General features: G+C 55.3%; 11 non-coding genes and 2 pseudogenes across 11 annotated transcripts; all 13 read right to left on the bottom strand.

The window, feature by feature from the left end:
- Positions 1-5,813: 5,813 nt before the first annotated feature.
- Positions 5,814-5,927, bottom strand: LOC121681715. Its single transcript, XR_006022256.1, has one exon. It is a non-coding gene; the product is annotated as a U5 spliceosomal RNA (small nuclear RNA).
- A 364-nt stretch (positions 5,928-6,291) lies between these two features.
- Positions 6,292-6,479, bottom strand: LOC121683463. The gene has a single exon (XR_006022796.1). It is a non-coding gene; the product is annotated as a U2 spliceosomal RNA (small nuclear RNA).
- A 2,047-nt stretch (positions 6,480-8,526) lies between these two features.
- Positions 8,527-8,640, bottom strand: LOC121681710. The gene has a single exon (XR_006022254.1). It is a non-coding gene; the product is annotated as a U5 spliceosomal RNA (small nuclear RNA).
- Positions 8,641-8,992: 352 nt separating this feature from the next.
- On the bottom strand, positions 8,993-9,180 carry LOC121683455. Its single transcript, XR_006022795.1, has one exon. It is a non-coding gene; the product is annotated as a U2 spliceosomal RNA (small nuclear RNA).
- A 2,047-nt stretch (positions 9,181-11,227) lies between these two features.
- Positions 11,228-11,341, bottom strand: LOC121681706. The gene has a single exon (XR_006022253.1). It is a non-coding gene; the product is annotated as a U5 spliceosomal RNA (small nuclear RNA).
- Positions 11,342-11,693: 352 nt separating this feature from the next.
- Positions 11,694-11,881, bottom strand: LOC121683448. The gene has a single exon (XR_006022794.1). It is a non-coding gene; the product is annotated as a U2 spliceosomal RNA (small nuclear RNA).
- Positions 11,882-13,931: 2,050 nt separating this feature from the next.
- On the bottom strand, positions 13,932-14,045 carry LOC121681702. The gene has a single exon (XR_006022252.1). It is a non-coding gene; the product is annotated as a U5 spliceosomal RNA (small nuclear RNA).
- Positions 14,046-14,397: 352 nt separating this feature from the next.
- Positions 14,398-14,586, bottom strand: LOC121684201. The gene has a single exon (XR_006023061.1). It is a non-coding gene; the product is annotated as a U2 spliceosomal RNA (small nuclear RNA).
- Positions 14,587-20,159: 5,573 nt separating this feature from the next.
- LOC121681696 lies at positions 20,160-20,273 on the bottom strand. Its single transcript, XR_006022251.1, has one exon. It is a non-coding gene; the product is annotated as a U5 spliceosomal RNA (small nuclear RNA).
- Positions 20,274-20,647: 374 nt separating this feature from the next.
- LOC121683507 lies at positions 20,648-20,838 on the bottom strand. Its single transcript, XR_006022804.1, has one exon. It is a non-coding gene; the product is annotated as a U2 spliceosomal RNA (small nuclear RNA).
- A 1,604-nt stretch (positions 20,839-22,442) lies between these two features.
- Positions 22,443-22,573, bottom strand: LOC121684531 (annotated as a pseudogene).
- Positions 22,574-22,731: 158 nt separating this feature from the next.
- On the bottom strand, positions 22,732-22,845 carry LOC121681689. The gene has a single exon (XR_006022247.1). It is a non-coding gene; the product is annotated as a U5 spliceosomal RNA (small nuclear RNA).
- Positions 22,846-23,203: 358 nt separating this feature from the next.
- Positions 23,204-23,410, bottom strand: LOC121683788 (annotated as a pseudogene).
- Positions 23,411-26,226: the final 2,816 nt, after the last annotated feature.

Here is a 26,226-nt window from a genome sequence, read left to right as displayed (position 1 = left end):
TTGGCGCCCGAGGCCCTTCCGTACCAGTCAGTCAAGTCGAGTGCTCTTTGGGCCGATAAAAAGTCATTTAATAAAAGGGTCACGTCGTCCATGTAAAGTGCGCAAGTCGCAGTCAGTCCACCTGGCAAGTCCAGTCCTTTGATCCATTTGTCCTTTCTCAATATCTGTGCCAGCGGCTCGATGCACGCAACGAACAGGAGTGGGGATAACGGACACCCCTGGCGGACGCCAGAGCGAACATTTATCGCATTGGTTAGGTGCCCATTTACTCGAATTTTGCTGTTGATGTCTTTATACAGCAATCCCACCCACTTTAAAAACCTCCCTGGAAAACCCATTTTTTGCAGTACCTTTAAAAGGTACTGGTGCGAGACCCGATCAAAAGCTTTCTCAAAATCTAAATTTAGCACTAAAAGCCTAATATTTCTGTCTCTCGCAAAACAGATGGCGTCTCGGACCAGCACTAGGCTGTCCGTGATCCTCCTTCCAGGGACGGCACAGACTTGATCCGGGTGGATCACGTCCTCTAAAACAGTCGACATGCGTAAAGCTAAAAGTCTGCTAAAAAGTTTACAATCACAGTTTAAAAGCGTTATGGGTCTCCAGTTTTTAAGGTCAGTCCTGTCGCCTTTTTTATATAGTAAAGAAACTATCCCTGATCTAAAGCTGTCTGGAAGTCTGTCAAGTTCGTCAAATTCTTTAAAAACAGTCAGCATGTCGTTGGCTAAAATGTCATAAAAGGTAACATAAAATTCCACGGGGAGCCCATCCTCTCCCGGGCATTTTTCTGTTTTAAAACCTTTAAGACATTTTAAAAGCTCAACCAATGTAAAATCCTCTGTTAAAACTTGTTGACTGTTAAGAGTTTTATTTAAAAACTCTAAAACTTCCTCCGTCACCTCCTCATGCACCTCTTTCTCTGCGTACAGGTCTTGATAAAACAGTTGTATAATTTCTAAAATCCCCTCTGTGCAATTTTCTTCCCTCCCATCATTTTTTAACTTCATTATCCCACCCCCTCTTGATATTATTTTCTTAAAAAAGTACCTGGTGCATTTTTCTCCTTCTTCTGTTTCTCTTTCTTTGCTTCTTAAAATTGTTCCTTTACTTTTGAATTCGGCTAAAACTGACATTTCTTTTCTTACCTTCTTGATTTCTTCATTAAAATCAAAACCCATGTTTAAAAGGTTAAAATACCTCTGTAGTCTCTTTTGCAGCCCCAACATGCACCTCCTCTCTCTCTCTCTTTTGTCTCTACCTTTAATCTTAAAAAAAGTCTTGGTCTTTCCCTTCACCATCTCCCACCATTGTGCACGTGTATCGAAAAAGTCTTGGAGGGTCTGCCAGAGGCTGAACTGCTCCCTGTATTCTCTGACTATCTCCTCATCCTGTAACAGGGAACAGTTTAGCCTCCACAGCCCTCCACCTACCGTCACACCTGTGGGGAGTGAAAGGGTGCAGGAGAGCATGCAGTGATCGGAAAAGAACATGGGGGACAATGTAGCATCCGTGGGCGGGCAGTCTCTTGTTAAAACATAGTCGATACGGGAGGCTCGGGCGCCGTCACCACTGTGCCAGGTGAAGCCCTCCTCCCGTGGATGCACTTTTCTGTAGCAGTCGACTAAATTAAAATCCCTAACTATATTCTTTAAAAGTACAGATGTCTTATCTACCTTAAAATCTTCCCCTACATTCTTTCTATCCTGTCTGCTTAAAACACAATTAAAATCCCCTCCGACCACTAGGGGAGCCCTCCCTAGCATGTGGGGCTGCAGCTCTTCTAAAAAGTCATGTCGGTCGTGTTTATCATTAAAACCATACACATTAAGAACATTAAAATCCCTGTCTAAAACAGTCAAGTGGGTTAAAAGGGCCCGCCCGGGTCTCACCACCGTGCTGCCCTTCACCGAGATGTGTGGATTCTTGATCAAGATGGCAACCCCGTCCGCTCTGTTAAAATTGGACCCGCTCCACACGGAGGGTCCCGGGGTCCACATCTGTTCCCACTTGCTGTAATTGTTTAAAAAAGGCAAGGAGCACTCTTGCAGCAGAAATATATCTGCATTCAGAGTGCTCAACAGGGATAAAATGCTCTGAGCTCTCACTAGAGTCTTCACACTTCTTACATTGATTGTTGAGATTGTGAGACTCATGAGCAGTATGATAAAAATGAACACGACAGAGTTAAAACACTACAGAGACATGTTTTTAAAACAAGTGGAGATCAACCGGGGTTGATCTCCTGTGACACCTGCTCCTCCTTTATGACCATTGAATTTGGTCCAGAAGGGTCACTGGTGTCTCCAGCGTCGGGCTCGGCAGAGAAAAACTCTTGCGTTGCCCTTGGCGTGGATGCTCTGAGCGCCATCCGCATAAAGGACACTTCACGTCCACCGGGCCACAGTCGATTCAGATCTTCCGAAGAGGAACTATCTGAAGACAGTATCACCCGGTTTTTCTTCTCTGTCATTTCTGACAGAGGAGATTCTAAAGGTCTCTTATGCTGCGCATTGGGGAGTGAAGCAGGTGCTTCAGCCCCCTCGGAGGCCACACTCACCTCCTCAGCGGTTTCGGGAGGCGGGGCTTCCTTTTCTCCTTCAGGCTCCTCCTCCGCCTGCTCCATCTCCTTTCCCAGCTGGGAGGGTGTGGCCTCCAATCCGTGCTCTGACTCTGCCTGGGTGTTAGCTTTGCTCGTAGCCGCCCGGCTAGTCCCTGAAGCTGGCTGGAGGTTTCCCTCCAAAACTTCAGGGACCACCCCTTCCTCCATTTCGTCCTTCTCTTCCTGTTCTTGTTCTGGGCCATGCGGCCGGGCGGCCATGGCGGCCATTTTGGTAGCCTTTAGCTTGTTGGCAAAAGAGCTAGGGCAATCTCTGTAGAGATGGGATGAAACTCCACAGAGATTACACTTTCTGCCATTTGTGCAATCTTCGAAAAGATGCCCAATTTCTCTACACTTCCTGCATACAATTTCCTGGCACGCTTCGGCAAGATGCCCAAGCTGGCCGCATTTGCGACACAGCTTAGGCATCCCTTGGTAATGAATGTAGCCCCGGTTCTCTCCCAACACAATCATAGACGGAATCTGACGGAGGCCTAGGTAACTGCTCGGGTCTTCCCATTGTTTAATGGGAACTCTCCACGAGCAGTTCCAAATGCCGTCCTCGTCCAAAACCTTAACTGGTGGGCTACGAACCGCGCAAAATCTAGCCAGCCATGTGCTAATGTCTTCCCCAGTCACAGTTTCATTGAACATTCTAACAATCACCACTTTTTGTGAATTGTCCGAAAGTTTCTCAACTTCAAACATGGAGAGCTGGTCTTTACAAGTAACAAACCGTTGCCAAAAACTATTAAGCAGTGAAGCCGAGCGAAAGCTAACATCAAAACCTTTGTTTCCAGGCAGAGTCACCAAACAATTTAACTCACTAGCATTAAAACCAAGCATCTGTTGGACACACTTTCTTGAAAAGTCCAATCTGGACATCTCCATTAGCCTTCCATTTTTTGACACGAAATTAAAACGTACGCTGTGGTGCCTCCTCATGCCAGCACGAGCAGCCGACATGGTGGAGGCACCACCAGCCTAAACCTAAACTAAAACCACTAAAACTATAAATACTTAAGACAATAAATTAACTAAAAAACTATGCTAAAAGGCTAGGCTAAAACAAGCTAAAAACCACACAATAAAAAGGAGCTAAACAGCGCTTACCTGGGCCTGCTGTTTTAAAAGGAACTCCAAAGGAAGAGGCAGCTGCTTGGACCTGTTAAAAGAGACAAAAAACACAAAACAGTACAAAAAACAAAACGAAAAAACAGTAATTTTTGAGACAGAAAAAACACACAAAACCAATATAACTCCCGGATGAGAGTGTCCAAACCACCACAAGGTAAGGACCGCCTTCCTCTCACCGCGAGTCGACCGCTGTCTTAGCCAAAAGGCCGAGAAGCGACTGATAAGAACAGATTTTTTTTTTTTTTTTTATTGAATATAAACAGTGCGAAGCAGCCTTGAAAATACAACACACAGGAGATACACACAGGATACACACAACACACAAAAGATACAGAAGGAAGTTTAAGTTTAAGCTAAGCTAGAGGCTGCTGCCATAAACAATAACACATAACATAACATAACAACGACCCAGGCACACAGGCCCGGCCAAACACAGTGAATGACGTACACACATATACGAAAAACCTTACCCACCCACAACACACTATTTAATCCACCCAATACATCAAACCAGCACACCCACAAACACAGAAACACAGATACACAACCCCATCACACAAAACACATCAACCCAAACCCATCGTCCGCTTTACACTCTCCACGTCCCATCCCCCCACCTGAACAGTAGGGGGCGGCCTCTCCCCCCTCCCTAGCCCCTGTGCAGTTCCACCTCCGACCACCGGGGGCGGAGCCCCCACCGGTACAACCACAGTCGTCTCCACCTTCTGCCGGCTCACAGGACCTGCCGTTGCCCTCCCATCCACTAGAGGGCGCTTCACTGCCCCCGCCGCCGCCGACACTTCCACCATCTCCTGCTCCTGCGAAGCAGAAGCATCCGCCCAGCTGGACTCCACCGTCTTCCCCACAGCCACGCCCTCCACGACCTCCAACCCAGCCACACCTTTGACCTTAGGACGGCCATCTTGGGTGCCATGCGGCTTAGCGGTAGCCGTAGCAGCCGAGCAGCCAACCTGGCTACCCTGCGGCCCAGCCACCACACCACCAGCCGACACAGCAGGCACCGGCACCAACACTCCACTCCCAGTCCCCGTCTTCTCCACCACCGGCACCGTCTTTGCAGGCCTCTGCTTCCCCTCACCCGACACCGCGGGAGCCCCCGTACCAAGAGCAGGAGCCCCCGCAGCGCCAGTCACCACCCCAGCATAGCTACGCCGTTTAACACACCCAGCAAACAAATGATCAGTGCCCCCACATAAAACACACTCCTTCAACTTAACACAATCTTTCACCACGTGTCCCACAGCCCCACAGCGCAAACATGATTTCACAGTGCATTCCCCCCGCAAATGCCCCACACCCCCACACCCCCAGCACTCACTTGGCAAGTCCGGTAAGAATACTCTCCCACGGTCAGGTCCCAGAGCAAACGCGTAGGGAGGCCGCAACACACGACCCCCAGACGAACGAAAGCCCGCAATAAAACTCCACTTCCCTGTCCAAAATCCATTGGAGTCCAAAATCCGCTGCCCATCCGATAGATCGATGCAGTACCGCTCCAAGAAACTCCAGACGTCCTCCACCAGCACGTGGGGGTTATAGACCTGCACCACGACAGTGTTGGTCGCACCCCACTTCGCCGCACACATCCCCTCCGCCACCTCGGTTCTCCCAGTCGGACTCGTCCACCTCCGATACCCCTCGGTCATCCCCGCCATCGTCCGGAAGGTCAGGTCGAAGCAGGTCCCATCCACCGCTCCCTGCAGGCACAGCACCTCCTTATCCGTCATCCGCAGCAGCTCCTTGACGACCTTCGCTCCAAACACCTCCCGAGTCATCATAGCCCTCTTCTCCACTGGCACCAGAAACCGTATTCCAAACTTTGGAATCCCCGTCCATGTCTCGATTGCCACCATCGCTGTCTCCGATTCTTGATCTTAGCCAAAAGGCCGAGAAGCGATACCCCACAACTGCACGGGGTGCGGCGGCCCCTCTAGCGACGCCCCCCGCGCTCACATGGTTACGGGGGGAGGCGGGGCCAGCAAAAGCGGACCGCCGCCGCCGCCGCCGCCGCCGCAAAACAAAACACCACGACGCTCGACTTTGGACAGGCAGGTGCAGCTCCGCCGAAGCAGAGCTTCCAAAAATACCGTAAACTCGGGGCAGTTCCCCTCCACGGAAATCTTTAGTAAAAGGCGAAAGATTTGTACGAGATGAAGAGAAACCCGAGCGATGGCTGCCACAGGGCACGCCGGACGGAGAGCATGAACGGCGCCGGTCGTGGACGTGAGGGTGACTCCAAGGCGTTGCCCAGTGGCAACAAGACTGCAGTATCAACATCCCCTTTAAATTTAAATGTGTAAAAAAAAAAAAAAAAAAAAAAAAAAAAAAAAAAAGAGTAAAAGGGCGGGAAAACCCAAAAGGGGCCGAAAAGGGAGGTGGCGCGGTTGGCCAAAACACCTGGCAAGGACTCCTGCTGCTGCGTCTGCTCTGCTAAGGAGGATTTCATCACAGTCAGTCAGTCAGTCAGTCAGTCAGTCAGTCAGTCAGTCAGTCAGTCAGTTCCACTGGGTTGGTTCTTTTCTTACACAGTCAAAGGAATGTGCACCGTTCCCGGAGTCGCTGCAATACCGGGTCGATGCGTGGAGCGGACGGAGCAAGCCCCTCTTCCGTCTCCCTGTTCCAAAAATCAGATTAATATATGGTCCTCGGGTAGAGGACGTATCAGATATTAAACTGATAAGAACAGATTATTCACATATTATGCGAAGCGGATCAGATAAATCAGATCAAGAACAAACCATACAGTAATCCATACAGACAACCATAAAAACCATAGCAAAACACCCATCGTCTCCAACATACGCACGTACTAGGGCTATAGCATGTCCCACAAGACTTTATTCAGCCCATTTCACAAAGCTACAAAAAAAAATCACAAGCCCATCACCAAACACACATCACAACACAAAGTCATAACTTCTAGGCTCCACCAGAACAGTAGTAGCCTTCACATTGTCCTCATCGCACCCCAGAAGAGAATCCGGGGAGGCCCCGCCTCCAGCCACCACGACACAACTGGCCTTGGCGCCCACGGCCTCCATATCATCGCCGTCGACCTTGCAAACACACCTCAGTCACTTCCACTTGACTCGACCATGCCCGTCAACTGCTTCAAATTCTTCTCGTCCCAGCCCAGAAGCAAATCCGCGCCGACCACCAACTCCTCACCGGGCCTGCCGTCATCGACCTCGATCTCCTCCTCGCTGTCGTCATCGCCATCATCTTCCTCCAGGGGGGTGACCTGGCCAAACACCTGCACTGTCTGGCACGACCTGAGGCGGCGCACCGGAGTCTCCTCCGACCCGCTGTCCTCCAGGGGGCGCTTCCCTGTAGCTGGTGCCACTCCTGTGATCACCACCTCCTCATCGAAGGGGCAATCAGCCCACGACCTAGGTGAAACCTCTCTCGCCGACTCATCCACAGCAACACCAGAACACGTCTCCTCAGCCACAGCCTGGGGGGGATCAGCCCGAGGTCCAGGAGAAACCACGGGAACACCAGAACACGTCTCCTCGGCCACAGCCTGTGGGGAATCAGCCGTAGGCCCAGGGGAAAGCACACTAACAACATTAACAGCCTGGGGAGCTGCAAACTGAGATGAACCCTCCGGGGCGGGAACAGAGGGCCTCTCAGCAGCAGCTCCATGTGCACTCACCACCTGCTCGCTGCTAGCCACCATCTTTGCTACCACATGGCTCACCACCTGCTCATCGTTAGCCGCCATCTTAGCGACCGCATGGCCGCCGTCAGACAAAGGATCAGCAAGCCTCGAAAGAGTCCTCCCGGGGGGCATAGGGGACTCCTCTCCAGCAGCCGACCGCACGTCCGTCGGTCCTCGACCCTCAGACTTTTCACGACCCACAGCAGCACTCCTTCGACCTGGGCAAGCTCTAAACAGGTGCTCCGAAGACCCACAAAGACTGCAGGTCTTCGGAGCCAAACATTTCGCCGCCATGTGCTCCGTAGAGCCGCAATGGCGGCACCTAGTTACTTTGCAGTCCTCTCTTACATGTCCATTCTCCCCACACTTCCAACAACCCCCAGGCCTCCCAGGGACAAACAAGTAGCCCCTGTCTGGCCCCAAGGCGAAGGACTGGGGAGGCGAAGCCCCAGCTTTAAAGCGCACTTTAAACCTTCTCCTTCCCGTCCAGAAACCCCTTGAATCAGTCACTTTAGCACCCTCTCTCACATCACGGCAATACCTCTTCAAAAAAGCAACAATATCTTCTTCTAACACAAAAGGATTGAACATGTGCACAAAAACATGAGTCTCTGACGAAAAAAACACCATACCCCTAAAAAAATCCACATGTAACTTCTCATTAATCCTCTTCTTAGCCATTTCAAAAAACATTTCAGTCCGAAAAGTAACATCAAACGTACCTTGAGGCCGATACTCCTGCAAGCAAAGGACCTCCCGCACTCCCAAATCCAAAGTGTCCAGCAAAACCTTGTCCGAAAAGTACTCCCTCTTCATCTCCGTCCTCCTGCTCACCGGAACCACAAAACGGATCGTGTTCCTCAATCTCAATGGGCCCAACGTCCCCATCGCCTTCCCGTCGCGTGCACGATATGCTCCACTTGATCTTAGCCAAAAGGCCGAGAAGCGATACCCCACAACTGCACGGGGTGCGGCGGCCCCTCTAGCGACGCCCCCCGCGCTCACATGGTTACGGGGGGAGGCGGGGCCAGCAAAAGCGGACCGCCGCCGCCGCCGCCGCCGCCGCAAAACAAAACACCACGACGCTCGACTTTGGACAGGCAGGTGCAGCTCCGCCGAAGCAGAGCTTCCAAAAATACCGTAAACTCGGGGCAGTTCCCCTCCACGGAAATCTTTAGTAAAAGGCGAAAGATTTGTACGAGATGAAGAGAAACCCGAGCGATGGCTGCCACAGGGCACGCCGGACGGAGAGCATGAACGGCGCCGGTCGTGGACGTGAGGGTGACTCCAAGGCGTTGCCCAGTGGCAACAAGACTGCAGTATCAACATCCCCTTTAAATTTAAATGTGTAAAAAAAAAAAAAAAAAAAAAAAGAGTAAAAGGGCGGGAAAACCCAAAAGGGGCCGAAAAGGGAGGTGGCGCGGTTGGCCAAAACACCTGGCAAGGACTCCTGCTGCTGCGTCTGCTCTGCTAAGGAGGATTTCATCACAGTCAGTCAGTCAGTCAGTCAGTCAGTCAGTCAGTCAGTCAGTCAGTCAGTTCCACTGGGTTGGTTCTTTTCTTACACAGTCAAAGGAATGTGCACCGTTCCCGGAGTCGCTGCAATACCGGGTCGATGCGTGGAGCGGACGGAGCAAGCCCCTCTTCCGTCTCCCTGTTCCAAAAATCAGATTAATATATGGTCCTCGGGTAGAGGACGTATCAGATATTAAACTGATAAGAACAGATTATTCACATATTATGCGAAGCGGATCAGATAAATCAGATCAAGAACAAACCATACAGTAATCCATACAGACAACCATAAAAACCATAGCAAAACACCCATCGTCTCCAACATACGCACGTACTAGGGCTATAGCATGTCCCACAAGACTTTATTCAGCCCATTTCACAAAGCTACAAAAAAAAATCACAAGCCCATCACCAAACACACATCACAACACAAAGTCATAACTTCTAGGCTCCACCAGAACAGTAGTAGCCTTCACATTGTCCTCATCGCACCCCAGAAGAGAATCCGGGGAGGCCCCGCCTCCAGCCACCACGACACAACTGGCCTTGGCGCCCACGGCCTCCATATCATCGCCGTCGACCTTGCAAACACACCTCAGTCACTTCCACTTGACTCGACCATGCCCGTCAACTGCTTCAAATTCTTCTCGTCCCAGCCCAGAAGCAAATCCGCGCCGACCACCAACTCCTCACCGGGCCTGCCGTCATCGACCTCGATCTCCTCCTCGCTGTCGTCATCGCCATCATCTTCCTCCAGGGGGGTGACCTGGCCAAACACCTGCACTGTCTGGCACGACCTGAGGCGGCGCACCGGAGTCTCCTCCGACCCGCTGTCCTCCAGGGGGCGCTTCCCTGTAGCTGGTGCCACTCCTGTGATCACCACCTCCTCATCGAAGGGGCAATCAGCCCACGACCTAGGTGAAACCTCTCTCGCCGACTCATCCACAGCAACACCAGAACACGTCTCCTCAGCCACAGCCTGGGGGGGATCAGCCCGAGGTCCAGGAGAAACCACGGGAACACCAGAACACGTCTCCTCGGCCACAGCCTGTGGGGAATCAGCCGTAGGCCCAGGGGAAAGCACACTAACAACATTAACAGCCTGGGGAGCTGCAAACTGAGATGAACCCTCCGGGGCGGGAACAGAGGGCCTCTCAGCAGCAGCTCCATGTGCACTCACCACCTGCTCGCTGCTAGCCACCATCTTTGCTACCACATGGCTCACCACCTGCTCATCGTTAGCCGCCATCTTAGCGACCGCATGGCCGCCGTCAGACAAAGGATCAGCAAGCCTCGAAAGAGTCCTCCCGGGGGGCATAGGGGACTCCTCTCCAGCAGCCGACCGCACGTCCGTCGGTCCTCGACCCTCAGACTTTTCACGACCCACAGCAGCACTCCTTCGACCTGGGCAAGCTCTAAACAGGTGCTCCGAAGACCCACAAAGACTGCAGGTCTTCGGAGCCAAACATTTCGCCGCCATGTGCTCCGTAGAGCCGCAATGGCGGCACCTAGTTACTTTGCAGTCCTCTCTTACATGTCCATTCTCCCCACACTTCCAACAACCCCCAGGCCTCCCAGGGACAAACAAGTAGCCCCTGTCTGGCCCCAAGGCGAAGGACTGGGGAGGCGAAGCCCCAGCTTTAAAGCGCACTTTAAACCTTCTCCTTCCCGTCCAGAAACCCCTTGAATCAGTCACTTTAGCACCCTCTCTCACATCACGGCAATACCTCTTCAAAAAAGCAACAATATCTTCTTCTAACACAAAAGGATTGAACATGTGCACAAAAACATGAGTCTCTGACGAAAAAAACACCATACCCCTAAAAAAATCCACATGTAACTTCTCATTAATCCTCTTCTTAGCCATTTCAAAAAACATTTCAGTCCGAAAAGTAACATCAAACGTACCTTGAGGCCGATACTCCTGCAAGCAAAGGACCTCCCGCACTCCCAAATCCAAAGTGTCCAGCAAAACCTTGTCCGAAAAGTACTCCCTCTTCATCTCCGTCCTCCTGCTCACCGGAACCACAAAACGGATCGTGTTCCTCAATCTCAATGGGCCCAACGTCCCCATCGCCTTCCCGTCGCGTGCACGATATGCTCCACTTGATCTTAGCCAAAAGGCCGAGAAGCGATACCCCACAACTGCACGGGGTGCGGCGGCCCCTCTAGCGACGCCCCCCGCGCTCACATGGTTACGGGGGGAGGCGGGGCCAGCAAAAGCGGACCGCCGCCGCCGCCGCCGCCGCCGCAAAACAAAACACCACGACGCTCGACTTTGGACAGGCAGGTGCAGCTCCGCCGAAGCAGAGCTTCCAAAAATACCGTAAACTCGGGGCAGTTCCCCTCCACGGAAATCTTTAGTAAAAGGCGAAAGATTTGTACGAGATGAAGAGAAACCCGAGCGATGGCTGCCACAGGGCACGCCGGACGGAGAGCATGAACGGCGCCGGTCGTGGACGTGAGGGTGACTCCAAGGCGTTGCCCAGTGGCAACAAGACTGCAGTATCAACATCCCCTTTAAATTTAAATGTGTAAAAAAAAAAAAAAAAAAAAAAAGAGTAAAAGGGCGGGAAAACCCAAAAGGGGCCGAAAAGGGAGGTGGCGCGGTTGGCCAAAACACCTGGCAAGGACTCCTGCTGCTGCGTCTGCTCTGCTAAGGAGGATTTCATCACAGTCAGTCAGTCAGTCAGTCAGTCAGTCAGTCAGTCAGTCAGTCAGTCAGTTCCACTGGGTTGGTTCTTTTCTTACACAGTCAAAGGAATGTGCACCGTTCCCGGAGTCGCTGCAATACCGGGTCGATGCGTGGAGCGGACGGAGCAAGCCCCTCTTCCGTCTCCCTGTTCCAAAAATCAGATTAATATATGGTCCTCGGGTAGAGGACGTATCAGATATTAAACTGATAAGAACAGATTATTCACATATTATGCGAAGCGGATCAGATAAATCAGATCAAGAACAAACCATACAGTAATCCATACAGACAACCATAAAAACCATAGCAAAACACCCATCGTCTCCAACATACGCACGTACTAGGGCTATAGCATGTCCCACAAGACTTTATTCAGCCCATTTCACAAAGCTACAAAAAAAAATCACAAGCCCATCACCAAACACACATCACAACACAAAGTCATAACTTCTAGGCTCCACCAGAACAGTAGTAGCCTTCACATTGTCCTCATCGCACCCCAGAAGAGAATCCGGGGAGGCCCCGCCTCCAGCCACCACGACACAACTGGCCTTGGCGCCCACGGCCTCCATATCATCGCCGTCGACCTTGCAAACACACCTCAGTCACTTCCACTTGACTCGACCATGCCCGTCAACTGCTTCAAATTCTTCTCGTCCCAGCCCAGAAGCAAATCCGCGCCGACCACCAACTCCTCACCGGGCCTGCCGTCATCGACCTCGATCTCCTCCTCGCTGTCGTCATCGCCATCATCTTCCTCCAGGGGGGTGACCTGGCCAAACACCTGCACTGTCTGGCACGACCTGAGGCGGCGCACCGGAGTCTCCTCCGACCCGCTGTCCTCCAGGGGGCGCTTCCCTGTAGCTGGTGCCACTCCTGTGATCACCACCTCCTCATCGAAGGGGCAATCAGCCCACGACCTAGGTGAAACCTCTCTCGCCGACTCATCCACAGCAACACCAGAACACGTCTCCTCAGCCACAGCCTGGGGGGGATCAGCCCGAGGTCCAGGAGAAACCACGGGAACACCAGAACACGTCTCCTCGGCCACAGCCTGTGGGGAATCAGCCGTAGGCCCAGGGGAAAGCACACTAACAACATTAACAGCCTGGGGAGCTGCAAACTGAGATGAACCCTCCGGGGCGGGAACAGAGGGCCTCTCAGCAGCAGCTCCATGTGCACTCACCACCTGCTCGCTGCTAGCCACCATCTTTGCTACCACATGGCTCACCACCTGCTCATCGTTAGCCGCCATCTTAGCGACCGCATGGCCGCCGTCAGACAAAGGATCAGCAAGCCTCGAAAGAGTCCTCCCGGGGGGCATAGGGGACTCCTCTCCAGCAGCCGACCGCACGTCCGTCGGTCCTCGACCCTCAGACTTTTCACGACCCACAGCAGCACTCCTTCGACCTGGGCAAGCTCTAAACAGGTGCTCCGAAGACCCACAAAGACTGCAGGTCTTCGGAGCCAAACATTTCGCCGCCATGTGCTCCGTAGAGCCGCAATGGCGGCACCTAGTTACTTTGCAGTCCTCTCTTACATGTCCATTCTCCCCACACTTCCAACAACCCCCAGGCCTCCCAGGGACAAACAAGTAGCCCCTGTCTGGCCCCAAGGCGAAGGACTGGGGAGGCGAAGCCCCAGCTTTAAAGCGCACTTTAAACCTTCTCCTTCCCGTCCAGAAACCCCTTGAATCAGTCACTTTAGCACCCTCTCTCACATCACGGCAATACCTCTTCAAAAAAGCAACAATATCTTCTTCTAACACAAAAGGATTGAACATGTGCACAAAAACATGAGTCTCTGACGAAAAAAACACCATACCCCTAAAAAAATCCACATGTAACTTCTCATTAATCCTCTTCTTAGCCATTTCAAAAAACATTTCAGTCCGAAAAGTAACATCAAACGTACCTTGAGGCCGATACTCCTGCAAGCAAAGGACCTCCCGCACTCCCAAATCCAAAGTGTCCAGCAAAACCTTGTCCGAAAAGTACTCCCTCTTCATCTCCGTCCTCCTGCTCACCGGAACCACAAAACGGATCGTGTTCCTCAATCTCAATGGGCCCAACGTCCCCATCGCCTTCCCGTCGCGTGCACGATATGCTCCACTTGATCTTAGCCAAAAGGCCGAGAAGCGATACCCCACAACTGCACGGGGTGCGGCGGCCCCTCTAGCGACGCCCCCCGCGCTCACATGGTTACGGGGGGAGGCGGGGCCAGCAAAAGCGGACCGCCGCCGCCGCCGCCGCCGCCGCCGCAAAACAAAACACCACGACGCTCGACTTTGGACAGGCAGGTGCAGCTCCGCCGAAGCAGAGCTTCCAAAAATACCGTAAACTCGGGGCAGTTCCCCTCCACGGAAATCTTTAGTAAAAGGCGAAAGATTTGTACGAGATGAAGAGAAACCCGAGCGATGGCTGCCACAGGGCACGCCGGACGGAGAGCATGAACGGCGCCGGTCGTGGACGTGAGGGTGACTCCAAGGCGTTGCCCAGTGGCAACAAGACTGCAGTATCAACATCCCCTTTAAATTTAAATGTGTAAAAAAAAAAAAAAAAAAAAAAAGAGTAAAAGGGCGGGAAAACCCAAAAGGGGCCGAAAAGGGAGGTGGCGCGGTTGGCCAAAACACCTGGCAAGGACTCCTGCTGCTGCGTCTGCTCTGCTAAGGAGGATTTCATCACAGTCAGTCAGTCAGTCAGTCAGTCAGTCAGTCAGTCAGTCAGTCAGTCAGTTCCACTGGGTTGGTTCTTTTCTTACACAGTCAAAGGAATGTGCACCGTTCCCGGAGTCGCTGCAATACCGGGTCGATGCGTGGAGCGGACGGAGCAAGCCCCTCTTCCGTCTCCCTGTTCCAAAAATCAGATTAATATATGGTCCTCGGGTAGAGGACGTATCAGATATTAAACTGATAAGAACAGATTTTTTTTTTTTTTGTACGACTTTATTAACACCAATCACCAAATCATAACATCATACACAGAGTCATCAAAATTACGCTACCCACCACCAGTACACCACTCTTTATTTAAACCAAACCCTTCAGATCCCTCCCACCATTAACCCACCCCCACCCTCGGCAGTCCCCCCCACATTTCCCTCGCCTTGTCCCTCCCATAAACCCCCTCATACTCCTCAATACACCTCCTCACCCTCCCCAAAAACCAAACAAAAACCACCCGTGGAGCCAGTGCCGGGGTCCTCTTCCTCACACACCCCTGCCTCCAGTCCCACAGAGCCAACTTCACAAAAGAAACCAAAACCCAAACAGCAACCCTCCTCCCCACCCGCAAACCCCCCAAGCCCCGCCCCCGTAGCACCAAATCTGCTGAAAGTGGCAGACCCGCCCACCCACCCCACCAGTTCTGTACCATGGCCCAGGTGTCCCTCGCTCCCCGACACGACCACAAAGCGTGGTCCAGAGTCTCTTCCCTCCCACACCCCACAGGGCACAGGGGAGTGCGGCTAATCCCATGCCTATGCAGCCGCTCCCTCACCGGCAGGCGGTTCAGAGCCGCCTGCCAGTTCAGATCCCTACCCTCCCCACACAAAACAGGAGGCTGGATGCCCCCCCAGTCAATCCCCCTGACCATGGGTTCCCCAGTCCCACCCTCCTCCCACCTCCTATCCATTACCCCCGTATACAGGCGCCGGTGGTCCAGCACGGCCTCCCCCTCCCAACACCACCCATTCCCCCTCAGAAAATCTGCCACCCTGTCATAGTGCCCAGGCCTGACCAGGGACCAGGGAGACGTACTGGACAAAGGTCTCAGCCGCCTCATTTCGAACCCCAGCCAGAACCTTGCGAAAACCGCAGCCTTGTGGGCAAAAACCCCCATCACTAGCCTGGCGAGGAACGCCACGTGTATCGCCATTACGCGCACAGCGACACATGGGACCCCCCTCCCCCCCTCAGAAACCCCCCTAAACATTTGCTCCCTTGCCACCCTCTCCATCCCACCCCCCCAAATGAAAGAAAAAACATCCCGCTCTAACCTCCTACCACACAAAAACGGCAAAGGGAACACATAAGCCAGATAATTTAACTGGGGCAGCAGGTCCGCCTTGACCGCCATGACCCTCCCCGACAGGGAGAGGTACCTCGACCTCCACAGGCCCAAGCGTCTCCCCACCCTCCCCCTCCGGTCATCCCAGTTAAAACCCCCACAATCCCCCCGCTTAAAATGCAACCCCAGGATCTTCAGGCCATCTGGAGTAACTCCAAACCCACCCAATGGATCCACCCTCCCTGCCCATTTCCCAAAAAACATGACCGAGGATTTCCCCCTGTTCACCTTGGCCCCCGAAGCTCTGCCGAACTCCTCCAAGAGGACGTTCACCCGATCAAAGCTGTGCTCTGTGGTCAAGAAAAGGGACACATCATCCGCGTAGGCGGAGACCTTAGCCTCCGCCCCCCCACCCCCCGGTAGATGTACCCCTGCCACCCGTGAGTCCTGCCTCAAGGCAGCCAGCAATGGCTCCAGGACCAGGACGTAGAGGAGAGGAGACAGAGGACAACCCTGCCTCACTCCCCCTACCTGAGGGACAGCCCTGGAATAAACCCCATTCACCCCCACCTTGCTCACCGCCCCCCTATAAAGCAACCCGAGCCAAGCTAAAAACCCCCCCCCAAACCCCATCCTCCCCAACACCTTAAACAGAAACTTATGGCTAACCCTGTCGAAAGCCTTTTCTTGGTCCAGGCTTAGCACCCCCAGTGGCAATCCCCTCTGCTCTGCCCAACAAGTAATGTCCCTGATTAAAACCAAATTCAACCCACTACACCGCCCCCTCACCCCACACGTCTGGTCTTCCCCCACTACGGACGCCATCACCGGCCCCAGCCGCATTGCCAGGGCCTTGGCCAAGACTTTATAGTCGACGGCCAGTAGAGTGATTGGCCTCCAGTTGCTCAGTGCTCTGGCGTCCCCCTTCTTAAACAAGAGCGTGATGAGCCCTGTTGACATAGATCCCAATAAAAACCCCGCCCCCCGCCGCTCCTCGAGCACCTCGACCAACTCACCCCCCAACACATCCCAAAATTCCCTAAAAAACTCAACAGTCAACCCGTCCTGTCCGGGGGACTTACCCCCACTCATGGACTGGAGGGCCCTCCCCAGCTCCCCAAGCTCCAGAGGTCGATCCAGCTCCGCCCGCTGCTCCTCACTCAGCCTACCCTCCAGTTTATCCAAAAACCCCCCCACTACCCCCTCTTCCCCACACCTCTCAGTAAAGAGGCCCTCGTAGTACCGAGCTGCCACCTCGGCCATGTCCTCCCCTCTCGTCGCCACCCCCGCCCTCCCACTCCAGCGCCGCCATATGCCTCCTCACCTGGCGCTCCCTCACCGTCCTAAAAAAGAACTTGGAGGGCCTCTCATCCTCCCATGCCCGCACTCGAGCTTGCACGCCCAAACGGCGCGCCCGCTCCTCAAAATAGTCCCTCAACTTCAGCTTCACTGCCTCCATGTCCCCAACATCCCCACCCGCCACCCACAGTTCCTCCAACTCCCTGTTCCACAGCTTCACCTGCCTCTTCCTCTCCACGTTGGCACTGGCCACCCAACCCCTGCAAAACCCCACCGTCCTCTCCTTCCAACCCTCCCACCAGTCAGCCCTCGAGGAGAAGCGGCACTTCATCGCCAACCACCCTCTGAGGGCCACCCGATACGCCTCACAAAACCCAGCCTCCCTCAGGAGCCGATTCGGGAAACGCCACCTGGGTCTCTCCCGCCTCAACCCCTCCACGAGAACAGCAGCAGTAACCATGCAGTGGTCAGAGCACCACACTGGGGACACCCTGAACCACCGCAGGCTCACCCCCCGTGGAAAGAAAAGGTAGTCCAATCTCGACCCCGCCCCCCTGGAGTTACTCCATGTTTCCCCTGCCCCCCCCCCCACCCGCAGCCAAAAAGGCGTCAACCAACAACATATCCCTACACAACCCCTTCAATTCCCCAGCCCCCACTCCCCGTCGCACATCCACGTTAAAATCCCCCCCTAACACCACCACCCTGTCACATGTCAGCAGCGGAGTGAGCCCCGTGAAGAACCCCGCCTGCCGCCCCCTCCCACTAGGAGCATAGACGTTCACCAGCCTTAAATCAAGGCCCCGAAACGTGCAGTCCACACACAAAACCCTCCCCGGCTCACTACAGACCACTGTTTCCACCACAAAATCCCAAGACCCAAACAAAACCCCCACCCCATCAGAATGAGCATTCCCCACCCCCCACACAGAAGGCCCCCTGCCCCATCCCCTTGAAAACACACCCGCATCCCCCCTGTCCCGCAGGTGGCATTCCTGTAAAAATAAACAATCAAACCCCAGCCCCTCCAAGGAGGCATAAAACACAGCCCGCTTTCCCTTGTCCCGGAGCCCCCTTACATTAAGGGAGGCAAAAGTCATTTCCAGCCCCATCTACAAGGACCGCCCCTCCCCACCCTTGCAAAGACCACCCCGTCCCCCCCTCCCCTATAAGGCAGCCCTGCAACAGAAAAACAACCCTCCACCACCCTCCTCAGCACCGAAACCCCCCCCCCATACAATACACAGGAAAAAACCCACATCCCAAAGAGCACAGCAAACCCACAGTCCCCATCACAGTCCAGACACTTCCCCATCCCACCCAACCAAGTCCAGCACAACAAAGAACAAGCCATCAGCTACTCACAGTCAAGAAGGGCCGACGTCCCTCCCGCCATCCGACACCGGTCCCAGCTGAGGCCGGTCGCGCGTAGAAACGGCCCTCCTGAGGAGTCCCGACAACGGGCTCTGGCTCCCCTCCCCCGTCTCCCGCTCCTCACCACCACTGGAAACGACCTCCGGGCTCCCAGGAGACGACCGGCCATCCTCAGACGAGGAGTACAGCTCAGGCGACGAGCCGCCCCCCCCGCCAGCCTTCAGCTTGTCCACGCTCACCTCCAGCGCCGAGAAGGGGGAAAGTGCCTGCTCCATGACCGGCACGTCCCCCAGCCGCTGCCCAGACGAACTGGCCCGCTCCGCCGAAGCCGCCGCCGAATACTGCTGCAGCTCCGCCGGGACCACCTTCACCTTTGACGCGCCTCCGGTCCCTTCTCCCGCAGCCGCCTGCCTCTTCGACCCACGCGGGCCGTCCCCCATCTGTACGTCTTCAAGCTGCAAGGAGTCCGCGAAGACCCTCTCGGCATCCGGATCCTCGCTCCACCGGCCAGACTCCCCACCACCAGGTGGCGCCACCTCCACAGACGACTCCTCCACCTCCAGGCCCACCTCCCGAGGAAGACGTGAGCCGCCATCTTGGCCATGCGGTCCCCCGCATGTAGCCTTAGCTGCTACCTCCTCCCGACGCGAAATGCCGTCAGCTCCATCCACCTCACTCCCCCCTGAATCCGGCAGCGGCACACGGTCTGCAAAGGACAGCTGCATCACCACCTCCGTGTCCAGCGACGCCGGTGCCCCGCGCAGGTCCTCCACAGGCCCCACACCGCCGTCAGCATCGACCTGCCCGTCCCCCACACACGGCCTCCGCTCCTCCAGACGCTCCTCAGCCACCACCTCTCGAAACACAGCCTCCTGCCGCCCAGCCACCGCCGCAAACGACTTCCTCCCTTCTGGACACTGCCGAAACAGGTGATCCCCTCCTCCGCAGATCGAGCAGGACTTCGGCATTGGGCAAACCCTCGCCTCATGGGCCTTGCTCCCGCACCTCCTGCAGCCGGGACCCGTACACTCTGCCTTCATGTGGCCCCGTCCCCCACACCGCCTGCAGTACACCGGCTGCCCCCGGTACGATAGAAAACCCCGGTTCGGCCCCAGGGAGAAAGACCCCGGCGGGTGCAGGAGTCCGTCCTCACCGTCTGGGTCTTCCTTAAATTTCACGAAGAACTGGCGCCTCCCGTTCCACACACCAAATCGATTCAGGCATTTCAAACCCCCGCGGACCTCTGAACAATACCGCCTTAAAAAAGCCTCCACCACCTCCACTTCCACCCACGGGTTGTACATTAGCACGTACAACGCCGTGCTAGCATGTCCAAACAAAGGAGTGATAGAAATGCCCCTCACCTCCTCCCGCGACCGCTCCAGCTGAAAATGGCGAAAGAACTCCAGACAGTCCTCCTGCTCGAAAAAGCTGATGTCAAAAAGTCCAGCAGCCGGGAAATCCATCACGCAGAGCAGCTTCTCCACTGCCACCTTAAACAGCCCATCCAGCACGATCCGCATAACATACTCCAAGTCGACCTTCATCCGCAGCTCCCGAACGTCATCCACCGTCAGCCTCACTGTATTCCTAAGCCGCACCTGAGGGGCCGGCCCGTACATGGATGTACTCGCCATCGCTACAACCTAAACTCTACTTGATCTTAGCCAAAAGGCCGAGAAGCGATACCCCACAACTGCACGGGGTGCGGCGGCCCCTCTAGCGACGCCCCCCGCGCTCACATGGTTACGGGGGGAGGCGGGGCCAGCAAAAGCGGACCGCCGCCGCCGCCGCCGCCGCCGCCGCCGCAAAACAAAACACCACGACGCTCGACTTTGGACAGGCAGGTGCAGCTCCGCCGAAGCAGAGCTTCCAAAAATACCGTAAACTCGGGGCAGTTCCCCTCCACGGAAATCTTTAGTAAAAGGCGAAAGATTTGTACGAGATGAAGAGAAACCCGAGCGATGGCTGCCACAGGGCACGCCGGACGGAGAGCATGAACGGCGCCGGTCGTGGACGTGAGGGTGACTCCAAGGCGTTGCCCAGTGGCAACAAGACTGCAGTATCAACATCCCCTTTAAATTTAAATGTGTAAAAAAAAAAAAAAAAAAAAAAAAAAAAAAAAAGAGTAAAAGGGCGGGAAAACCCAAAAGGGGCCGAAAAGGGAGGTGGCGCGGTTGGCCAAAACACCTGGCAAGGACTCCTGCTGCTGCGTCTGCTCTGCTAAGGAGGATTTCATCACAGTCAGTCAGTCAGTCAGTCAGTCAGTCAGTCAGTCAGTCAGTCAGTCAGTCAGTCAGTCAGTTCCACTGGGTTGGTTCTTTTCTTACACAGTCAAAGGAATGTGCACCGTTCCCGGAGTCGCTGCAATACCGGGTCGATGCGTGGAGCGGACGGAGCAAGCCCCTCTTCCGTCTCCCTGTTCCAAAAATCAGATTAATATATGGTCCTCGGGTAGAGGACGTATCAGATATTAAACTGATAAGAACAGATTTTTGTATTGAAGTTTATTCATACCAGATCAAAATATACAAAGCATAGTTACAGCCAGAACATGAAGAATTCAGAAAGCAGAGAAAAAGAAAAAGAGAAAAAAGAAAGGCTGCAACATACGGGCACAAATGCCCCTTTGAGAACGACTCGGGCACGCAGGCCCAGCCAAAAACAACCCCATAACACAAAACCCACCCCCCCTCCCACTTACATCACTTTCACACAGTTAATTACACAAACCCAAACCCACCCACCCACTTACATCACTATTACACAGTTAATTACACAAACCCACCACCAGTAACCCACTAATCCATGCCCATAGTTCGCTTCAAACTGTCCACATCCCATCCAGCAATCTGCGCAGGAGGGGGGCGACTCCCCCGTCCTGCGGTCCGCCTCTCCGTCACCGACTCCACCGAATCCATCGACTCCTCCAACTCCAGCTCCTCCGACTCGCCCGTAGTCCCCATCTCAGCCACCAGGGGCAGGGAGCGTCCGAAGGCCGCCACCCCCTCCCCCGGCCGCTGACGCCGCACCGGAGCGCTCGCCGGACCTCCACCCTCCAGGGGGCGCTTCCCAGACACCATCGCCAGCTCCGCCATCTCCTCTTCCTGGGAGGCGGTTGCCTCCGCCCAGCTCGACACCCCGACCCTCTCCTTGGCCACGCCCGGCCTGCCCTTCGACCCCGCCGACCCTCCGACCTCTGGGCGGCCATCTTGGCTGCCATGCGGCCTAGCGGTAGCCGTAGCCACCAGGCAGCCACCATGCGGCCCCGCTCCAGCTCCTCCAGCAGATACTGCAGCTCCCTTCACTCCGCTCGCACCGGCCACCGCTCCCGCTCCTCCAGCAGATACTGCAGCTCCCTTCACTCCGCTCGCACCAGCCGTCACCGGTCCCGTCGACCTCCTCTCCAGCGCACCAGTCGTCGGAGGAGCCCCTGCGGGGGAAACAGAAACCCCCCCACCACCAGATAGCCCCAAAACTGCTCCCGCATAGCTCTGTCTCTTAGGGCACCTCAGAAAGAGGTGCTCCTTGTCCCCACACAATGAACACTCCCTTCTCTCCCCACAGTCCTTCACCACATGCCCCACCACCCCACAACGCACACACCGCTGCGCAACACATTCACTCCTCAAGTGCCCCTCTTCCCCACATCCCCAGCAAACAGTCGGCAAGTCTGGTAAAAACACCCTCCCACGATCCGACCCCAGAGCAAACAAATGCGGAGGCCGCAGCTGGCGGCCCTCCCCAGAAACACGAAAACGTACACTGTACCTCCACTTTCCAGTCCAAAATCCGTTTGCGTCCGTGACCTTCTCCCCTTGTGACACCGTGCTGCAGTACCGGCTCAGGAACACCCGTACATCCAGCTCCAACACGTGCGGGTTGAAGACCTGCACCACCACCGCGTTGACTGCGCTCCACACCACGCGCTTGATTCCCGTAATCCTAGCGTCTCCTTTCCCCTTCCATAATGCGACCTGTAGGTCCTCCTCCGTCTTGAAGGTGACGTCGAACCTCCCCAACGCCGGGTAATCCTGGAGACACAGCACGTCCGCTCCTGCCAGGCCCAGCACGCCCTTCAGGATAATCCCTCCAAAGCCAGCCCGATCCAACTCCGCCCTCCTTCCCTCCGGGATCAGATACCGGATCGCATGCTTCGGTATCCCCTTCGTCGCATCCGTCACGTCCACAGTCGCCATCTCGGTTAGTCCAAGTGATAAGAACAGATACTACACTTGATCTTAGCCAAAAGGCCGAGAAGCGATACCCCACAACTGCACGGGGTGCGGCGGCCCCTCTAGCGACGCCCCCCGCGCTCACATGGTTACGGGGGGAGGCGGGGCCAGCAAAAGCGGACCGCCGCCGCCGCCGCCGCCGCCGCAAAACAAAACACCACGACGCTCGACTTTGGACAGGCAGGTGCAGCTCCGCCGAAGCAGAGCTTCCAAAAATACCGTAAACTCGGGGCAGTTCCCCTCCACGGAAATCTTTAGTAAAAGGCGAAAGATTTGTACGAGATGAAGAGAAACCCGAGCGATGGCTGCCACAGGGCACGCCGGACGGAGAGCATGAACGGCGCCGGTCGTGGACGTGAGGGTGACTCCAAGGCGTTGCCCAGTGGCAACAAGACTGCAGTATCAACATCCCCTTTAAATTTAAATGTGTAAAAAAAAAAAAAAAAAAAAAAAAAAAAAAAAAGAGTAAAAGGGCGGGAAAACCCAAAAGGGGCCGAAAAGGGAGGTGGCGCGGTTGGCCAAAACACCTGGCAAGGACTCCTGCTGCTGCGTCTGCTCTGCTAAGGAGGATTTCATCACAGTCAGTCAGTCAGTCAGTCAGTCAGTCAGTCAGTCAGTCAGTCAGTTCCACTGGGTTGGTTCTTTTCTTACACAGTCAAAGGAATGTGCACCGTTCCCGGAGTCGCTGCAATACCGGGTCGATGCGTGGAGCGGACGGAGCAAGCCCCTCTTCCGTCTCCCTGTTCCAAAAATCAGATTAATATATGGTCCTCGGGTAGAGGACGTATCAGATATTAAACTGATAAGAACAGATTTTTTTTTATATTCGTTTATTGCATAACCCAAATCAAACAATCATACAAGTATGTCCCCCATGGACAACCAAAATTACCAGAAAGGAAATCCAAAATTTAAAAAATACAAAAACCAGCATAGCTACCGGGACCTAGCCCGGGCAAGGGCCAGCCCCCCTAGGGGGACCCCCCCAAAATAAAAGGCCCGAAGGCCAGACACACAAACATAAAACCAACCTACAAACAAGGGCATTATACACTCCAACCCATCAACCAACACTCTCCCAACCCCAAGTCCATCTTTAATCCTCCCCGAAAACCCAACATGCACTTCCCCACATCGCCCACCAGGGGGCGCCAGAACAAAAAAAACGATCATCACAATACCACAGCATAAAACCCCATTCCCCAAAACCCACTCCCAACAACAACCACAGCAACATCCCAACACACCCCACAACCCCAATCAGTCCAACATCCCAGTAGTCCTTTTCAAATTGGCCTCATCCCACCCCAGCAAGTCCCCCGAAGAAGGGGGAGAAGGGGAAGGACGCCCCTCCCTCACAGAGCCTGTCGACCCGTCCGACTCCTCCTCGCCACTAGATGCCGCCACCTCCATGGACCCAACACCACCGTCCTCCACCAGCAGGACCTCCGACCTGTTAGAGACAGAGACCCCGCCCCCAACCTTGCACCGGCGGACCGGAGTCCCCGGCGAACCACCTTCACTCCCGTCCTGCAGGGGGCGCTTCACTGCCCCCGACGCCTTCGCCGCCAGCTCTGCCATCTCCGCTTCCTGGGAAGCAGAGGCCTCCGCCCAGTCGTCCACTCTCCGCCCACCAGCACCAGCCACAAGGCGGCCATCTTGATTGCCATGCGGCCTAGCCGTAGCCTTAGCCACCAAGCAGCCATCTTGGCTACCTAGCTGCCCAGCTCCCGAACCACCGAGAGACGCCGCAGGCGCCTCCACTCCACTCGCTCTTGCCACCGTCGCACCAGCCGGCACCGTCTTCACCCCCGCGGGCACAGAAGAGGCCCCCACCGGCACAGTGGAAGCCCCCCCCTGGCGCACCAGCCGCTCAGCCTCCTGGAACTTCTTCCACTTGGCACAAGCCGCAGGTACATGATCTGTCCCCCCACAATACTCACAGCCCTTCAACACAGCAGCCACGTAGCTCCTCCGCTTGCCACAGCCCCCAAAAAGATGATCCGTCGCCCCACACAAAGAACATTCCCTCAACTTCTTACAGTCCTTCACCAAGTGTTCCTTCGACCCACACCGCAAACAAGCCAGCACAGTACATTGACTCCGCAAATGCCCCACACTCCCACAACCCCAACACTCACCCGGCAAGTCCGGAATGACAATCCTCCCTCTGTCAGACCCCAGCATGAAGGCGTAGGGAGGCCTCACCTGGCGATCCCCCTCTGACCGAAACAGCACGTAATACGACCACTTCCCCGTCCAGAAGCCGTTGACATCCACGACCCGCCGTCCCTGTGGCACCTCCGCGCAGTACCGCCCCAACAGACAACGGACATCCTCCTCCAGCACGTGGGGGTTGAAGACCTGCACCACCACGATATGCCTCGGACGCCAGTACCTCATTCGAAGTCCAGACTCCACAGTGCCAACCCGTAGACCTTCCCCAGCCTCCTTCCACTGCTGAACCGCGGCCAACATGTCCACCGGCGACCGGAAGGTCACGTCGAAGCCCACCACCGTCGCCAGCAGGCACAACACCTCCTTATCCGTTGCCCTCAGCAACCCCTTCACGATCGCCGCTCCAAACAGCTCCCTGGAAAACTCCTCCCTCCGCCGCTTCGGGATACAGAACTGCATAGTGTACTTCGGCATCACCTCCCTCGCATCCGCCTCAGTCACCGCCATCGCTGTCTCGGGTAGTCCACCTGATAAGAACAGATTTTTTTTTTTTTTTTTTTTATATTCGTTTATTTCATAACCCAACTCAAACAATCATACAGGTATGTCCCCCATGGACAACCAAAATTACCAGAAAGGAAATCCAAAATTTAAAAAAATACAAAAACCAGCATAGCCACCGGGACCTAGCCCGGGCAAGGGCCAGCCCCCCTAGGGGGACCCCCCCAAAATAAAAGGCCCGAAGGCCAGACACACAAACATAAAACCAACCTACAAACAAGGGCATTATACACTCAAACCCATCAACCAAACACTCTCCCAACCCCAACTCCATCTTTAATCCTCCCCCAAAACCACCCAACATGCGCTTCCCCACTAGTCCATGCCCATAGTCCGCTTCAAACTGTCCACATCCCATCCAGCAATCTGGGCAGGAGGGGGGCGACTCCCCCGTCCTGCGGTCCGCCTCTCCGTCGCCAGCTCCACCGAATCCACCGACTCCTCCGACTCCAGCTCCGTCGACTCGCCCGCAGTCCCCAACTCAGCCACCAGGGGCAGGGAGCGTCCGAAGGCCGCCACCCCCTCCCCCGGCCGCTGACGCCGCACCGGAGCACTCACCGGACCTCCACCCTCCAGGGGGCGCTTCCCAGACACCATCGCCAGCTCCACCATCTCCTCCTCCTGGGAGGCCGTTGCCTCCGCCCAGCTCGACACCCCGACCCTCTCCGTGGCCACGCCCAGCCTGCCCTTCGACCCCGCCGACCCTCCGACCTCTGGGCGGCCATCTTGGCTGCCATGCGGCCTAGCGGTAGCCGTAGCCACCAGGCAGCCACCATGCGGCCCCTCTCCAGCTCCTCCAGCAGTCACTGCAGCTCCCGTCGCTCCACTCGCACCAGCCACCACCGGTCCCGTCGACCTCCTCTCCAGCGCACCAGTCATCCGAGAAACCCCTGCGGGGGAAACAGAAACCCCCCCACCACCAGATAGCCCCACAACCGCTCCCG

The sequence above is a fragment of the Alosa sapidissima genome, chromosome 1 (genome assembly GCF_018492685.1).
Source record: "Alosa sapidissima isolate fAloSap1 chromosome 1, fAloSap1.pri, whole genome shotgun sequence".
NCBI classification, from domain to species: Eukaryota; Metazoa; Chordata; class Actinopteri; order Clupeiformes; family Clupeidae; genus Alosa; species Alosa sapidissima.
Note: the sequence above shows the minus strand (reverse complement) of the source record. Positions and strands in the feature narration are given on the sequence as shown.